The sequence below is a fragment of the Salmo salar genome, chromosome ssa09, assembly GCF_905237065.1.
Source record: "Salmo salar chromosome ssa09, Ssal_v3.1, whole genome shotgun sequence".
Classification (NCBI taxonomy): domain Eukaryota; kingdom Metazoa; phylum Chordata; class Actinopteri; order Salmoniformes; family Salmonidae; genus Salmo; species Salmo salar.
The window spans coordinates 93,626,703-93,645,104 of NC_059450.1; the positions used below are offsets into that span (position 1 = coordinate 93,626,703).

An 18,402-nucleotide genomic window follows, 5' to 3' on the forward strand; every position below is an offset into this window, starting at 1 on the left:
ACAGATTAAGACAGATCCTTATTCAATTAGTTATGGGCACCAGATCAGAATGTAAAGTCTTCCTACAGAGCTACAGTTGACTGTAGGAACTCTTTGATCTAAAGTGTAGTTCTAGTTGAACAAGCAGAGTACAGTCCGATGGCAGCCATACTCGTATCATTTTACACACTACTGAGCCAAGCTGTGCCGAGCAGAGCTGTACTCGGCTGGCCATGTTATGTATACAGTCAGGCTTGGGTTGACACAATAGTGTGAAAAAGGGGTGATATCTAACCCTTGAACAGTAAGGAAGGGGAACTAGTCCTCAGCCTGTAGGAAGGCAGCAGGGGAATGGGAGGAAAGCTGCTGAAAGGGGTCTGAGTCATATCCTTCTCTTCCTCTGTCTCCACTCTGTAGGTTAACCTTTGCCTCCAGCCCACTGATACACACAGAGAAACACAGGGCTCCAGTTGTGTGCTGAGAGCAGACCTGGGTTCAAAAACTATTTGAAATCTTTTAACTACGTTGAGCATTTTCTCTAGCCTGCTTCGAGAACCAGATGGACAGAGTTTACAGTTTTGGGACTGTTTTCCTGGTCCATTTAGCCAATCAATCTCAAAGCACAGATGAAGTATTTCAAATGATTTTAAAAATAGTACTTGAACCCAGGTTTAGAGTGGGTGTCCCTGTGGGTGACTCAGCTTGAGAACCCAGTCAGAACTAAAGAGAATCTCAAGGCTGACTGGGGCAGTTTGCCAGCCTCGTGAGGGGGAGGCACACAGCACAAGACATCACACACATTCTAATAGGAGTTTAGGATAGAAAATAGTATTTTAATGAGGCCTTGGACAGATTAAGACAGATCCTTATTCAATTAGTTATGGGCACCAGATCAGAATGTAAAGTCTTCCTACAGAGCTACAGTTGACTGTAGGAACTCTTTGATCTAAAGTGTAGTTCTAGTTGAACAAGCAGAGTACAGTCCGATGGCAGCCATACTCGTATCATTTTACACACTACTGAGCCAAGCTGTGCCGAGCAGAGCTGTACTCGGCTGGCCATGTTATGTATACAGTCAGGCTTGGGTTGACACAATAGTGTGAAAAAGGGTGATATCTAACCCTTGAACAGTAAGGAAGGGGAACTAGTCCTCAGCCTGTAGGAAGGCAGCAGGGGAATGGGAGGAAAGCTGCTGAAAGGGGTCTGAGTCATATCCTTCTCTTCCTCTGTCTCCACTCTGTAGGTTAACCTTTGCCTCCAGCCCACTGATACACACAGAGAAACACAGGGCTCCAGTTGTGTGCTGAGAGCAGACCTGGGTTCAAAAACTATTTGAAATCTTTTAACTACGTTGAGCATTTTCTCTAGCCTGCTTCGAGAACCAGATGGACAGAGTTTACAGTTTTGGGACTGTTTTCCTGGTCCATTTAGCCAATCAATCTCAAAGCACAGATGAAGTATTTCAAATGATTTTAAAAATAGTACTTGAACCCAGGTCCGGTGCTGAGCGCAGAGAGGCAGGAAGCCGATGAAGAGGACTGATAACGTGTGAACTGAGGGAGGGCGGGAGATGGGTGAGAGGATATTGTCCCTCCCATCCCACGTCCCACTACAGAAGGCATTCTGATGAATACCTGGCCAGGATGGAACGGCAAAATGCCGGCTGTTTTAGAACCGAAGTGGGCAACCTGACAGCATCATTAACGTACAGCAGATGCATCTATCAATTTCACCAGATGAAACTACTGTACCACATTAAAACTACAACAACAAAGAAAAGAAAAGGGATGTGTGACATACCAACGTAACACCAAGACCACAATTTCTGCTTTGGTTGCTGAATGCAAGTCATAACAGAGGAAGAGATGTGTTGAATGCACCGAGCTGTCTGTTTGAGCTGCTGGCGCACAGCTAGGACACCCATGCATACCCCACAAGACATGCCATAAGAGGTCTCTTTACAGTCCCCAAGTCCATAACAGACTGTGGGAGGCACACAGTACTACATAGAACTCTATTCCACATCAAGTAACTGATGCAATTTGTAAGATTAGATAAAAAATAAAAAGATTTTTTAAAAAAAATACACCTTATGGAACAGTGGGAACTGTGAAGAGACACACACATAGGCACATGCATACATACACACATGTACACATGGATTTTGTACTGTAGATATGTGGTAGTGGTGGAGTAGGGGCCAGAGGGCACACAGTGTGTTGTAAAATCTGTGAATGTATTGTTATGTTTTTAAAATCGTATGAACTGCCTTCATTTTGCTGGAACCCAGGAAGAGTAGCTGCTGCCTTGGCAGGAACTAAATGGGGATCCATAATAAACCCCAGGAAGAGTAGCTGCTGCCTTGGCAGGAACTAATGGGGATCCATAATAAACCCCAGGAAGAGTAGCTGCTGCCTTGGCAGGAACTAAATGGGGATCCATAATAAATACAGGATGTTGGTCTTCAGAGATGAGCAATGAAGTGAGCGTGTTCTCCTCCTTCTACACAAGGCCAATGGTGTGTTCTCCTCCCTCTACACAAGGCCAATGAGGGATTTTCAGGGGTAAACACGTCCTACAGCACAATACACAAAAGTTTTGTCTAGTCTTCCTCGGTGTTTGTATGACTTCCTACCAGTCTTAAAATCTAGTTTACCAAGCTACCAATTACTTCACACTGGAAGAAGTTCAGCTACACTAAAGAAACATAACTAAAGTTACTTTGAAAAAAATAGTTCACTGCATCCAAACTACTTACTATATTGTTTTACTATCTAAAATGTCATAGAATACAAATTGCAAGAACAGATCACTCTGTAGTCAGATGTTCACAATAGAGGTCGACCGATTAATCGGAATGGCCGATTAATTAGGGCCGATTTCAAGTTTTCATAACAAATCGGTAATCGGCATTTTTGGACACCGATCATGGCTGATTACATTGCACTCCACGAGGAGACTGGGTGGCAGGCTGACTACCTGTTATGCGAGTGCAGCAAGGAGCCAAGGTAAGGTTCTAGCTTGCATTAAACATATCTTATAAAAAATAATCAATCTTAACATAATCACTACTTAACTACACATGGTTGATGATATTACTTGTTTATCTAGCTTGTTCTGCGTTGCATATAGTCGATGCGGTGCCTGTTAATTTATCATTGAATCATAGCCTACTTCGCCAAACGGGTGATTTAACAAGCGCATTCGCGAAAAAAGCACTGTCGTTGAACCAATGTGTACCTAACCATAAACATCAATGCCTTTCTTAAAATCAATACACAAGTATACATTTTTAAACCTGCATATTTAGTTAATATTGCCTGCTAACATGAATTTATTTTAACTAGGGAAATTGTGTCACTTCTCTTGTGTTCTGTGCAACAGAGTCAGGGTATATGCAGCAGTTTGGGCCGCCTGGCTCGTTGCGAGCTGTGTGAAGACTATTTCTTCATAACAAAGACAGCCAACTTCGCCAAACGGGGGATGATTTAACAAAAGCGCATTTGCGAAAAAAGCACAATCGTTGCACGAACGTACCTAACCATAAACATCAATGCCTTTCTTAAAATCAATACACTGAAGTATATATTCTTAAACCTGTGTATTTAGTTAAAAGAAATTCATGTTAGCAGGCAATATTAAACTAGGGAAATTGTGTCACTTCTCTTGCGTTCATTGCACGCAGAGTCGGGTATATGCAACAGTTTGGGCCGCCTGGCTCGTTGCGAACTAATTTGCCAGAATTTTACGTAATTATGACATAACATTGAAGGTTGTGCAATGTAAGAGGAATATAGACTTATGGATGCCACCCGCTAGTTAAAACAGTTTCGTATTTCACTGAAAGAATAAGCGTTTTGTTTTCGAAATTATAGTTTCCGGATTTTACCATATTAATGACCTAAGGCTCGTATTTCTGTGTGTTATCATATTATAATTAAGTCTATTATTTGATAGAGCAGTCTGACTGAGCGGTGGTAGGCAGCAGCAGGCTCGTAAGCATTCATTCAAACAGCACTTGACTGCGTTTGTCAGCAGCTCTTTGCTGTGCTTCAAGCATTGCGCTGTTTATGACTTCAAGCCTATCAACTCCCGAGATTAGGCTGGCAATACTAAAGTACCTATTAGAACATCCAATAGTCAAAAGGTATATGAAATACAAATGGTATAGAGAAATAGTCCTATAATAACTACAACTTCTTACCTGGGAATATTGAAGACTCATCTTAAAAAGGAACCATGATATGTTCTCATGTTCTGAGCAAGGAACTTAAACGTTAGCTTTTTTTTTTTTTTTTTTTACATGGCACATATTGCACTTTTACTTTCTTCTCCAACACTTTGTTTTTGCATTATTTAAACCATATTGAACATGGTTCATTATTTATTTGAAACTAATTTGATTTTATTGATGTATTATATTAAGTTAAAATAAGAGTTCATTGTTCATTCAGTATTGTTGTAATTGTCATGATTACATGACAATTAGAGCATGGTGTTTGCAACGCCAGGGTTGTGGGTTTGATTCCCACGGGGAATGGGAAAACGGGGTATGGGAAAACATTTTTTTTTTTTAAATGTATGAAATGTATGCATTCACTACTGTAAGTCGCTCTGGATAAGAGCGTCTGCTAAATGACTTAAAAAAAAAAAAAAAAAATATATATATATATAGTAAACTACCGTAATTTCCGGACTATTAAGCACACCTGAATATAAGCCGCACCCACTGAATTAAAAGAATATATATGAGTGAAGTAGGCAAGAAATTCCTCTGTTTTCCGACATCAGATCTTCCCAATTCTCACTTAAAACAGTTTTTCTGCTTAATAGGCCAAATTACACATTTTGTGAACTAGAGGTTGCCCGATTATGATTTTTCAACACCGATACCGATTATTGGAGGACCAAAAAAAAGCCGCTATTTATTTATTTATATATTATATATATATATATATATATATATATATAAAAATAGCAGCTTTTTTTATATATATAAATATATATATATTTATTTTTCCTTTTTTAATCTTTTTTATTGGTGTGTGTGTGTGTGTGTGTGTGTGTGTGTGTGTGTGTGTGTGTGTATATATATATACACACACACACACACACACACACACACACATATACACACACATATATACATATATACACATATATACACACACACACACACACACACACACACACACACAAATAAAAAAGATTAAAAAAAGGAAAAATAAATAAATAAATAAATAAATAGCGTCTTTTTTTGGTCCTCCAATAATCGGTATCGGTGTTGAAAAATCATAATCGGGCAACCTCTAGTTCACAAAATGTGTAATTTGGCCTATTAAGCAGAAAAACTGTTTTAAGTGAGAATTGGGAAGATCTGATGTCGGAAAACAGAGGAATTTCTTGCCTACTTCACTCATATTTCATTTTCTTTCTGCAAAAAAACTAGTGTAGTTCCAGTAGTTAACTACACCACTACATGGTAACAAATTTAATTACCTACTCAATACACTACCAAGATGTACATTTAGTTCCACTACTACCGAGCTACTGCTACATTAATCTTAATTACTAGTTAAACTACATGTACCGTAAATTCCGGACTATTAGCCCCAACTTTTTTCCCACGCTTTGAACTTCGTGGCTTAAACAATGACGCGGCTAATATATGGATTTTTCCCGCTTTCAAATTTGTGGGTCCTGACAGCGTGGAGCATTGCCAAAAAATCCACTATCATCAACGGGTTTCGAAAGGCTGGACTGCTGTGTGTTGAAGAGGGCTCAGCGGGGGATTTGCCTCCGGATGAAAAGTGACGAGAGCGACAATGAAAACGATCCAATATCGGATGAAGCAATTCTGAGGCTATTCAACTGTGACACCGAAGGAGACGGTTTCAGTGCACAGGAGGAGGAAGATAGTGACCAATGACTTTCTTGGTAGGCTACTGTTTACTGCAATTTTTTTCTTTTTTGTTACAAGCCGTGTTTCGTTAAAGCCTATTTATTTTTGTTACAAGCCGTGTTTCGTTAAAGCCTGTGTAAAGTTCATTTGTTTCAATGTACCGGTAAGCACCTGCGGCTTATAGACATGTGCGGCTTATTTATGTTAAAAATATATATTTTTTTTTAATTCAGTGGGTGCGGCTTATATTCAGGTGTGCTTAATAGTCCGGAAATTACGGTAGTTTACTACTCCCCAACACTGCTTCCTAGTCCCCTCCATGCAAGGCCAAAGTGGTGATGGCCGGGGGAGAGTTGTAGAATTATAGTACCAGTCAAAAGTTTGGACACACCTGCTCATTCAAGGTTCTCTTAATTAAAAAAATATATATTTTCTACATTGTACAACAATAGTGAAGACATCAGAACTATTAAATAACACATATGGAATCCTGCAGTAACCACAAAAAAGTGTTAAAACAAAACAAAATAATATGTAATATTTTAGATTCTTCAAAGTAGCCACCCTTTGCCTTGATGACAGCTTTGCACACTCTTGACATTCTCTCAACCAGCTTCATGAGGTAGTCACCTGGAATGCATTTCAATGAACAGGTGTACCTTGTTAGAAGTTAATGTGGAATTTCTTTCCTTCTTATTGCGTTTGAGCCAATCAGTTGTGTTGTGACAAGGTAGTGGTGGTATACAGAAGATGGCCCTATTTGGTAAAAGACCAAGTCCATATTATGGCAAGAACAGCTCAACTAATCAAAGAGAAAGAGACAGTCCATCATTACTTTAAGACATGAAGGTCAGTCAATCTGATAATTTCAAGAACGTTGAAAGTTTCTTCAAGTGCAGTCACAAAAACCATCAAGCGCTATGATGAAACTGGCTCTCATGAGGACCACCACAGGAAAGGAAGACCCAGAGTTACCTCTGCTGCAGAGGATAAGTTCAGTAGAATTACCAGCCCAAATAAAAGTTCAAGTAACAGACACATCTCAACATCAACTGTACAGAGGAGACTGTGAATCAGGGCTTCATGGTCAAATTGCTGAAAAGAAACCACTACTAAAGGACACCAGTAAGAAGAAGAGACTTGCTTGGGCAAAGAAACACGAGCAATGGACATTACACTGGTGGAAATCTGTCCTTTGGTCTGACGAGTCCAAATGTGAGATTCCTGGCTTGAACCGCCATGTCTTTGTGAGATGCAGAGTAGGTGAACGGATGATCTCTGCATGTATGGTTCCCACAGTGAAGCACGGAGGAGGTGGTGTGATGGTGCTTTGCTGGTGATTTATTTAGAATTCAAGGCACACTTAACCAGCATGGCTACCACAGCATTCTGCAGCAATATGTCATCCCATCTGGTTTGCGCTTAGTGGGACTATAATTTGTTTTTCAACAGGACAATGATCCAACACACCTCCAGGCTGTGTAAGTGCTATTTGACCAAGAAGGAAAGTGATGGAGTGCTGCATCAGATGACCTGTTCGCCACAATCACCCAACCTCAACCCAATTGAGATGGTTTGGGATGAGTGGGACCGCAGAATGAAGGAAAAACAGCCAACAAGTGCTCAGCATGTGGAAACTCCTTCAAGACTGTTGGAAAAGCATTCTAGGTGAAGCTGGTTGAGAGAATGCCAAGAGTGTGCAAAGCTGTCAAGGCAAACGGTGGCTACTTTGAAGAATCTCAAATATATTTTTGATTTGTTTAACACTTTTTTTGGTTACTACATGATTCTGTGTGTGTTATTTCATAGTTTTGATGTTTTCACTATTATTGTACAATGTAGAAAATAGTAAAAATAAAGAAAAACCCTTGAATGAGTAGGTGTGTCCAAACTTTTGACTGGTAGTGTAGATGAATACACTCAGACTGGTCTTCTTCAGCAGGAGAGGAGAGATCTGAAGTCATCACTAAGATCATGAAGGATCACCATGAGCGGTGACTCCAAAAACCTGATTTAGAATTTTGTTCCATCACCAGATATTTTTCATAGGGAGTGTTTACAGCGGCTACTCAGTTTCAAATAACATGTGAACTGTTACCTATACTGCGGGTCCTGCATACTGCAGGTCCTGTAATCAATCTCCTCTTCTCCCCTGACCATAGTCTTTATCTGGGCTAGAGATCTGGGCTCTGTCAGAGCTACAGAAAACACAGGATACAGCTGTCCCTTAAACACTGGAGGAAATGTCTTTAAAAAAAGACACCACACCCTCCACCCAACCTCCTCGCTTTCCTCTTCCACCCATTCCTCTCCCTAAACAATTCCTCTGGCCATAAACAAAGCCTTGTGACACTAGAAGAGAGGAGAGGCAAGAGTCGAGTGTTAAGCACTTTTCACACTACTGAGCCGAACCAAACCAAGCTGTTTGGTTCAGGTCCGCATGATAGTGTGAAGACGGTGGAGTGTTGTGGGTTAGAAGTGGTGGTAGGATGACCCTAAACTGAAGAAAAATAAATAAATAAAAAAAAAAATGATATATATATATATTTTTTTTTTGTCTTCAGTTTAGGGTCATCATATATATATATATATATTTTTCACCTTTATTTAACCAGGTAGGCCAGTTGAGAACAAGTTCTCATTTACAACTGCGACCTGGCCAGGATAAAGCAAAGCAGTGCGACACAAACACGGAGTTACACATGGGATAAACAAATGTACAGTCAATAACACAATAGAAAAGTCGATATACAGTGCGTGCAAATGTAGTAAGATTAAGGAGGTAAGGCAATAAATAGGCCATAGTGGCGAAATAATTACAATTAAACACTGGAGTGATAGATGTGCAAGTAGAGATACTGGGGTGCAAAAGAGCAAAAATGTACAGGTGCAATGATCGGTAAGCTGCTCTGACAGCTGATGCTTAAAGTTAGAGAGGGAGATATAAGTCTCCAGCTTCAGTGATTTTTGCAATTCGTTCCAGTCACTGGCAGCAGAGAACTGGAAGGAAAGGCAGCCAAAGGAGGAGTTGACTTTGGGGGTGACCAGTGAAATATACCTGCTGGAGCACGTGCAGCGGGTGGGTGCTGCTATGGTGACCAGTGAGCTGAGAAAAGGCGGGGCTTTACCTAGCAAAGACTCATAGATGACCTGGAGCCAGTGGGTTTGGCAACAAATATGAAGCGAGGGCCAGCCAACGAGAGCATACAGGTCACAGTGGTGGGTAGTATATGGGGCTTTGGTGACAAAACAGATGGCACTGTGATAGACTGCATCCAATTTGCTGAGTAGAGTGTTGGAGGCTATTTTGTAAATGACATCGCCGAAGTCAAGGATCGGTAGGATAGTCAGTTTTACGAGGGTATGTTTGGCAGCATGAGTGAAGGGGGCGAAATAGGAAGCCGATTCTAGATTTAATTTTGGATTGGAGATGCTTAATGTGAGTCTGGAAGGAGAGTTTACAGTCTAACCAGACATCTAGGTATTTGTAGTTGTCCACATTTTCTAAGTCAGAACCGTCCAGGGTAGTGATGATAGACGGGCGGGCAGCAATTGAAGAGCATGCATTTAGTTTTGCTTGCATTTAAGAGCAGTTGGAGGCCACGGAAGGAGTGTTGTACGGCATTGAAGCTCGTCTGGAGGTTTGTTAATACAGTGTTCAAAGAAGGGCCAGAAGTATACAGAATGGTGTCGTCTGCGTTGAGGTGGATCAGAGAATCACCAGCAGCAAGAGCGACATCATTGATGTATACAGAGAAAAGAGACGGCCCAAGAATTGAACCCTGTGGCACCCCCATAGAGACTGCAAGAGGTCTGGACAACAGGCCCTCTGATTTGACACATTTAACTCTGAGAAGTAGTGGGTGAACCAGGCATTTGAGAAACCAAGGCTGTTCAGTCTGCCAATAAGAATGCGGTGATTGACAGAGTCGAAAGCCTTGGCCAGGTCGATGAAGACGGCTGCACAGTACTGTCTTTTATCGATGGCGGTTATGATGTCGTTTAGAACCTTGAGCGTGGCTGCGTTGCACACATGACCAGCTCGGAAACCAGATTGCATAGCGGAGAAGGTATGGTGGGATTCTAAATGGTCGGTGATCTGTTTGTTAACTTGGCTTTCGAAGACTTTAGAAGGGCAGGGTAGGATAGATATAGGTCTGTAACAGTTTGGGTCTAGCGTGTCTCCCCCTTTGAAGAGGGGGATGACCACGGCAGCTTTCCAATCTTTAGGGATCTCAGACGATACGAAATAGAGGTTGAACAGGCTAGTAATAGGGGTTGCAACAATTGCGGCGGACAATTTTAGAAAGAGAGGGTCCAGATTGTCTAGCCCAGCTGATTTGTATGGGTCCAGATTTTGCAGCTCTTTCAGAACATCAGCTATCTGGATTTGGGTGGAATGTCGTGGGCTAGGAGAGGTTAGGGTGACACTAAACTGTGACAGCTGAATTATTTTCATTTCCCATAAAATCAGTTTGTCAGGCCACTATACTGAAAGAGGGAGGGAGAAAAAAATGTACAAAATGGCCTCCCACTATTTCACATGAGCTTTATCAAGAAATGATTCATTCAAAATTAACATGATCACTGTTTACGTTTTTCTGGTGACACATTTCGCAGAGCATGGCTTTAAAATATAGTACAAACTCACCACACATTATGCAATGAATCAGCTTCTCATTTTACACAGTGACAGATGGCTAGCGTCTTTGGTCATTCACACAAATGTAAACCTCCTTCCCTCTTTCATTGTTACAGACCTCATAATGTCTCACCCAAGACAACATGCAGCTACAAAACAGTCTTAATGAGACCTTCTGTCTGCATGACGTGGTCTTGACAGTTAGCCCTTCCCTGTTTACAGTAGTTTCATGTGGTTACTTTTAGTTTGAAAAATAGACAACTAATATTCTTTTGCAAGTTGTCCTGTTTAGGACTCTGAGTCTGTACTGTAAACAATTGTTTCTCAGAGCTTGTTGGTGTCTCTGTCTGACATTAGCTCGTACAACTGTAATTGCTTTACATAAAAGCATCGAACAAATTAACTGTGAGACTTACTGGGTTCATTTGCTCTTAATTGTTAACAGCTACAGTGAGGGAAAAAAGTATTTGATCCCCTGTTGATTTTGTATGTTTGCCCACTGACAAAAAAAGGATCAGTCTATAATTTTAATGGTAGGTTTATTTGAACAGTGAGAGACAGAATAACAACAAAAAAATCCAGAAAAATGCATGTACATTTTTTTTTTATTATTTGCATTTTAATGAGTGAAATAAGTATTTGACCCCTCTGCAAAACATGACTTAGTACTTGGTGGCAAAACCCTTGTTGGCAAATCACAAAGGTCAGACGTTTCTTGTAGTTGGCCACCATGTTTGCACACATCTCAGGAGGGATTTCAAATCAAATCAAATGTATTTGTCACATACACATGGTTAGCAGGTGTTAATGCAAGTGTAGCAAAATGCTCCTCTTTGCAGATCTTCTCCAAGTAATTAAGGTTTCGAGGCTGACGTTTGGCAACTCGAACTTTCAGCTCCCTCCACAGATTTTCTATGGGATTAAGGTCTGGAGATTGGCTAGGCCACTCCAGGACCTTAATGTGCTTCTTCTTGAGCCACTCCTTTGTTGCCTTGGCCGTGTGTTTTGGGTCATCGTCATCCTGGAATACCCATCCACGACCCATTTTCAATGCCCTGGCTGAGGGAAGGAGGTTCTCACCCAAGATTTGACGGTACATGGCCCCGTCCATCGTCCCTTTGATGCGGTGAAGTTGTCCTGTCCCCTTAGCAGAAAAACACCCCCAAAGCATAATGTTTCCACCTCCATGTTTGACGGTGGGGATGGTGTTCTTGGGGTCATAGGCAGCATTCCTCCTCCTCCAAACATGGCGAGTTGAGTTGATGCCAAAGAGCTCCATTTTGGTCTCATCTGACCACAACACTTTCACCCAGTTGTCCTCTGAATCATTCAGATGTTCATTGGCAAACTTCAGATGGGCATGTATATGTGGTTTCTTGAGCAGGGGGGACCTTGCGGGCGCTGCAGGATTTTAGTCCTTCATGGCGTAGTGTGTTACCAATTGTTTTCTTGGTGACTATGGTCCCAGCTGCCTTGAGATCATTGACAAGATCCTCCCGTGTAGTTCTGGGCTGATTCCTCACCATTATCATGGTCATTGCAACTCCACAAGGTGAGATCTTGCATGGAGCCCCAGGCCGAGGGAGATTGACAGTTCTTTTGTCTTTCTTCCATTTGCGAATAATCGCACCAACTGTTGTCACCTTCTCACGAAGCTGCTTGGTGATGGTCTTGTAGCCCATTCCAGCCTTGTGTAGGTCTACAATCATGTCCCTGACATCCTTGGAGAGCTCTTTGGTCTTGGCCATGGTGGAGAGTTTGGAATCTGATTGATTGATTGCTTCTGCGGACAGGTGTCTTTTATACAGGTAACAAACTGAGATTAGGAGCACTCCCTTTAAAAGTGTGCTCCTAATCTCTGCTTGTTACCTGTATAAAAGACACCTGGGCGCCAGAAAGCTTTCTGATTGAGAGGGGGTCAAATACGTATTTCCCTCATTAAAATGCAAATCAATTTCTAACATTTTTGACATGCGTTTTTCTGGATTTCTTTGTTGTTATTCTGTCTCACTGTTCAAATAAACCTACCATTAAAATTATAGACAGATCATTTCTTTGTCAGTGAGCAAATGTACAAAATCAGCAGGGGATCAAATAATTTCCCCCCTCACTGTAGGCACCATGAGTTCTGACCATAAATCCAGTCCCTGGCAACACTTACATTAGAGAGATTGGCAGAAGTCAATTTTTTTTTATTTTTTTAATGGACTTCAATTCATTATGTTACCACTAAGTAATGTTTTGCAAAATCAAGCATGTCTCAGTGCAGTGTGGGTGAGGCAAAAATAACAGACTGAGGAGAATGTAATTGATTCACTGGTATGTTCAAGCGGTCTGAATGTAAATAACAACATCAGTACTACAACCCTTAACAGTTAGTCTACATGATGACATCACCCTAGGTAAACAGGAAGTTACATGGAAATGGACTAAACAACATTATGAAAGATACAATATGCCTGTAAATTAATCTGGAAGGCACCCATTCAAAACATGATCTTCCAGATACGTAATGTCCCCAACTTCAACTCTCCACTGGTTCTTCAAGTCAAACAATTAGCGGAAGCGGACAAGTGGTAAAATCAAAAGTTATTTGCAAAAAACGGAGGGAGGACCCACGTAGGGAGGACCCACGCAGGCCTCTGGAATACATACAGGATGCTGGCTGGGCTGGTTGGGGGTAGGCTGTATATATAAATAACAGTGAAGCCCTATTGTGAGACACATTATGTAATTGTTCTGCGCTAGGCTAGCTATGGCCGCCACGCTGCCTGGATGACAGTACAGGCAGTCCCATTTTGTGCTTCTCTCTCTCTCTCTGACAGAGTGTTTTAGTCAAGCACACACTGTCCCTATTCTTTGGGAGAAACAACATTCAGACAGTGTGAAAGGAGCATCTTCTGTACACACCCACACATGGTTAGATCTGAACACCACTTAGAGAAGTAAAAAACAGAGGAACTGCCAGAAAGTCATTACAGAGTTACATAAAGAGTTCATCTGTGTCCTCCCTGTCGCTCTATGAAGGAGAAGAGACGGCAGTACAAGACATAGATCTGTACACCTGGATGACCTTATCCTTTGTTAGGACAGGCCTAAGTATCCCTTTCAGACGCAGACCCCATACACCAATCATACTATATAGTACATACAGTGGATACATGAAAATCATTCATTTGATCTTTAGGATACAAGGCAATCAGTCATTTGATGTTTAGGATAATGATGTTTAGGACACATGACAATCAGTCCAAAGATCTAAAAATCCCCCTGTTCTCTCCCTCTAATTATTATTACCCATACACTAATGTACCTTTGATGGTCACTTATGTACCATACGGTCAAGCTGCTCCCACAACAGCTCAATAGGGTTGAGATCCGGTGACTGTGCTGGCCACTCCATTATAGACAGAATACCAGCTGACTGCTTCTTCCCTAAATAGTTATTGCATAGTTTGGAGCTGTGCTTTGGGTCATTGTCCTGTTGTCAGAGGAAATTGGCTCCAATTAAGCGCCGTTCACAGGGCATGGCATGGTGTTGCAAAATGGAGTGATAGCCTTCCTTCTTCAAGATCCCTTTTACCCTGTACAAATCTCCCACTTTACCACCACCAAAGCACCCCCAGACCATCACATTGCCTCCACCATGCTTGACAGATGATGTCAAGCACTCCTCCAGCATCTTTTCATTTTTTCTGCGTCTCACGACTGTTCTTCTTTGTGATCCGAACACCTCAAACTTAGATTAGTCTGTCCATAACACTTTATTCCAATCTTCCTCTGTCCAGTGTCTGTGTTCTTTTGCCCATCTTCATCTTTTCTTTTTATTGGCCAGTCTGAGATATGGCTTTTTCTTTGCAACTCTGTCTAGAAGGTCAGCATCCCAGAGTCGCCTCTTCACTGTTGACGTTGAGACTGGTGTTTTGTGGGTACTATTAAATGAAGCTGCCAGTTGAGGATTTGTGATGCGTCTGTTTCTCAAACTTGACACTAATGTACTTGTCCTCTTGCTCAGTTGTGCACCGTGGCCTCCCACTCCTATTCTGGTTAGAGCCAGTTTGCGCTGTTCTGTGAAGGGAGTAGTGCACCGCGTTGTACAAGATCTTCAGTTTCTTGGCAATTTCTCGCATGGAATAGCCTTCATTTCTCAGAACAAGAATAGACCGACGAGTTTCAGAAGAAAGGTCTTTGTTTCTGGCCATTTTGAGCCTGTAATCGAACCCACAAATGCTGATGCTCCAGATACTCAACTAGTCTAAAGAAGGCCAGTTTTATTGCTTCTTTAAATAAGGACAACAGTTTTCAGCTGTGCTAACAATTGCAAAAGGGTTTTCTAATGAGCAATTATCCTTTTAAAATTATAAACTTGGATTATAGCTAATTCAACGTGCCATTGGAACCAAGGAGTGATGGTTGCTGATAATGGGCCTCTGTATGCCTATGTAGATATTCCATTAAAAAAATCTGCCATTTCCAGCTACAAAAGTCATTTACAACATAAAAAATGTCTACACTGTATTTCTGATCAATTTGATGTTATTTTAAAAATGGGAGAAAAAAAAAAGTGTTTTTCTTTCAAAAACAAGATAATTTCTAAGTGACCCCAAACTTTTGAACGGTAGTGTATGCCAAACAAAATAAATATTGATTTCAACATTTATACACAAGGACTACTTAGAATAACTTACACAGAAAATGTCACAAAAACATTTACTGGAAGAACAGTGCAGATGCAAAGTTTGGTAACAGAATTACAGTAAAATCTCCCTAAGTTTTTTTGTGACCACGTTTTCCAAAAACTCTTAAATAACTGCTCCAAATTAAGATTCAAAGACGTCTGCAGAAAGAATGGGGTGTCAGCTATGACATGACATCTCGAGTTAAAAAATATATAGATATTTTTGTTGTTGAACTACAGTAAGTTAAGTGGATTTACATCCGGTAATGGAATTACGGTAAAGGAATTACATCATGGGTACCTGATCTGTATTATACAGAAATGCATAATTATGAAAATGATTATCTTCAGGGTGATATATTCTGAATAAGTACACAAAGATAGAAATATGCAATATCCTTATTTTGCATATTTGGGTATTATTCTACACACTGACTATTATTCTAATGAGCTCCGCTCCCAAACAAGAACACATTTGTCTGGTCCGGACCAGACCAAATCTGAACCAATCATAGACATCGATGTTTCACAAGTTTGGACATTAAAAGTAGAGATCAGTAGAGTAGAGTTCAGTACACTACAGTAAAGTAGATATGTTCAGTACACTACAGTAGATATGTTCAGTACACTACAGTACATTATACTGTACTTTAGTGTGCTCTACTGTACTGAAACTTTACTGTACAGTACTTTTCTTTACTGTCTGTCTGTCTGTCTGTCTGTCTGTCTGTCTGTCTGTCTGTCTGTCTGTCTGTGTATCCTTCCCAAATGAGTTGGTGAAATTATCCTCAAAATTTAGGGTATAATCCCAGCAACATGGGTGTTATTATGAATCAGTGTAAAAACATTATGGTTGTTTAACACAATGCACCTGACATCACTGAAACACAACACAAGTAAATAGGCTGTCTATGTTTCACTTGGATTTTAGACAGAAAATCAAAGTGAATTTAACATGAACTCAGGTGGTTTTAAGTCCATTTTAGGGTTGGAAACATGTTGAATACTTAACGTAATTGGAGCTACAGTAGTTCTTTGTTGATCCGTAGTGTGAAGTAGATGTGAAACTGTTACGAATATATGCTACTTTATACTGCGTCACATATAAAAACCTAAAAGGGGCTTACAGATAACGATGGCTGTAGTCTTCATCTATACAGACAGACAGAGAGGCCTCTGAAGGTCAATGTTTCTGGACAGTGTAACGTTGTGCATCACACAAAACATCTAAAGACTGAGCCACTTTATACAGTATGACTATAGAGGAACTATCGTCTGGGCCTTGCTGCAAGTGGCACTGACACCGAACAACATCACATTCAGCCATTTCATCTAAATGAATAATCTCACTCTCCACAATCCTAAAAAACAGACTAAAATTGGGAAGCATATTAAATGTTCCAGTGATTATTTTTAAACTGGTTATGTTTCTCTGTCCTCTGGTGGTGGTGCTGCACTATCTAACAAATAACTTACTGAATATATGTTGAAGGCTGCTCTTGATTCAAATCAGGTTTCAGCTGTGAAACGCTACAACTGACATTTCCAAGACCCCAAAACCCAGTCAATGCGAAGAGGAGGGTGGGATGTGCCCCTAGCAAATCTACAACAGGGTGGGGTATCTGTAAAACCATAGTTTACAGCAAAACAGACAGGTGATAGATAGTATAATGGGTGAAATGTTACAATAGGCTCACATTTCCAAACCCATGAGGCGTTATAAGATTGGCTACTCTTAAACATGGTAATATATATTTAAAAATGTAAAATAAATCATTACACAGAATCGAATGAATTATTCTACGGTCGGCCAACACACAACAACTCTACAAGTAAAATATAATGAAATTCTCTCATTATTCAGGCAGCTACTGTGAAAAAGACAACATTAGGCCTATAGTATTGAAGAAGTGCGCTCCATCAAATCTCCTGTTTGCTGGATGTCGCCCTTACACAGCGCGACCTACAGATGATCACTGAAACCTTGGAATCTATTCGTTTAAATATTCTAATAATCATGTTTTACCTTTTGCGGTGTTTCGATGTGCGTGGTTGTTATCTCAATGCAACATCTAAATACTTGAATCCTTCGGTTTTTCAGTTGTAACGGGGACCGCTCATGACTTGAGCAGCAGAGGAAGCACCGTCCTTGTCGGCAACTTTCTTGCAATGGTGAGTGAGTTTACTGCACAAAGTATCAAGGAGATCTTAATTAAAGGGGAGGGCGGCAGTGATGTTTCGCCGACGTTTTTCCTGTTCAAACTCATTATCCTTCAAAGTTGCACATACTGGTAATTCATAGACATAAATGCAATGTTTTCACTACACTACATTACTTTGAGGAAGACATTTAAGAAACGGAATAGGCCTACTGTTAAAGAATGGACACCTTGCAATCAGGTAATTTAATTTAATTATACTTATGCACTTGTTTTAAAAACATTCTCTATTGCCCATAAAATAACAAAAAAACTACACAGTATGTGCAATGTGTAGGCTACCGTTTAGTGTGCATTTAGTTAGGTTAGGTTAGGTTTAGTTAGGTTAGGGTAGCTTTATTTAGGTTAGGTTAAGTTAGGTTAGGGTAGCTTTAGTTAGGTTAGGTTTAGTTAGGTTAGGTGCATGGGTGGAAAAAGGTACAATAATCTGGGCTTCAATAGGACTACTGATACGATACAATAGACCATGTGATGTGGTCTTCAATAGGACTACTGATACAATAGACCATGTGATGTGGTCTTCAATAGGACTACTGATACAATAGACCCAAACAACCTGAAGAGAGATCAGAATTTTAAATAGCTACAAAAAATGTGGATGTTCAGGTGAAATTAAGATCTGGTCCTGGATCCCTCCCACCCCCTGCCTAACACATTTTGATATTACACATTTTTCACATTACCGTAGTTCAAGTTCCAGGGCTATCATGAATCACACACATTGTTATTCAAAAATCAAAGGCAGCTCAGATTGTGGATAATAAATGGATGATTTTAGGAGATCACGAGTGCACAGTGCAATAACATCACACGCTTTAATTTCTCAAAGATCGCTCAAAATGGAAGACATTTTATACAAGACAAAGCAATGAACTTTGAGTTATAAAATCAAAGAGAAGCTTTTGTGTTGTGTGAGAAATCTAGACAACAGAGGAGTTTCCTTTCCCTCAAAAACAATCCGACTGATGCAGACAGGAAATGG

At 40.5% G+C, this 18,402-nt stretch overlaps 1 protein-coding gene across 1 annotated transcript in view; it reads right to left on the reverse strand.

Moving 5' to 3' along the window:
• LOC106612290 (arf-GAP with Rho-GAP domain, ANK repeat and PH domain-containing protein 3) overlaps positions 1 to 17,374 on the reverse strand; it is a 49,570-nt gene extending 32,196 nt beyond the window's left edge. The window contains exon 1 of the mRNA XM_014213320.2: positions 17,228 to 17,374. The gene's annotated coding sequence lies outside the window, so the exon portion shown is untranslated. The remainder of the gene's footprint in view (positions 1 to 17,227) is intronic.
• Between the last annotated feature and the right edge of the window lie 1,028 nt (positions 17,375 to 18,402).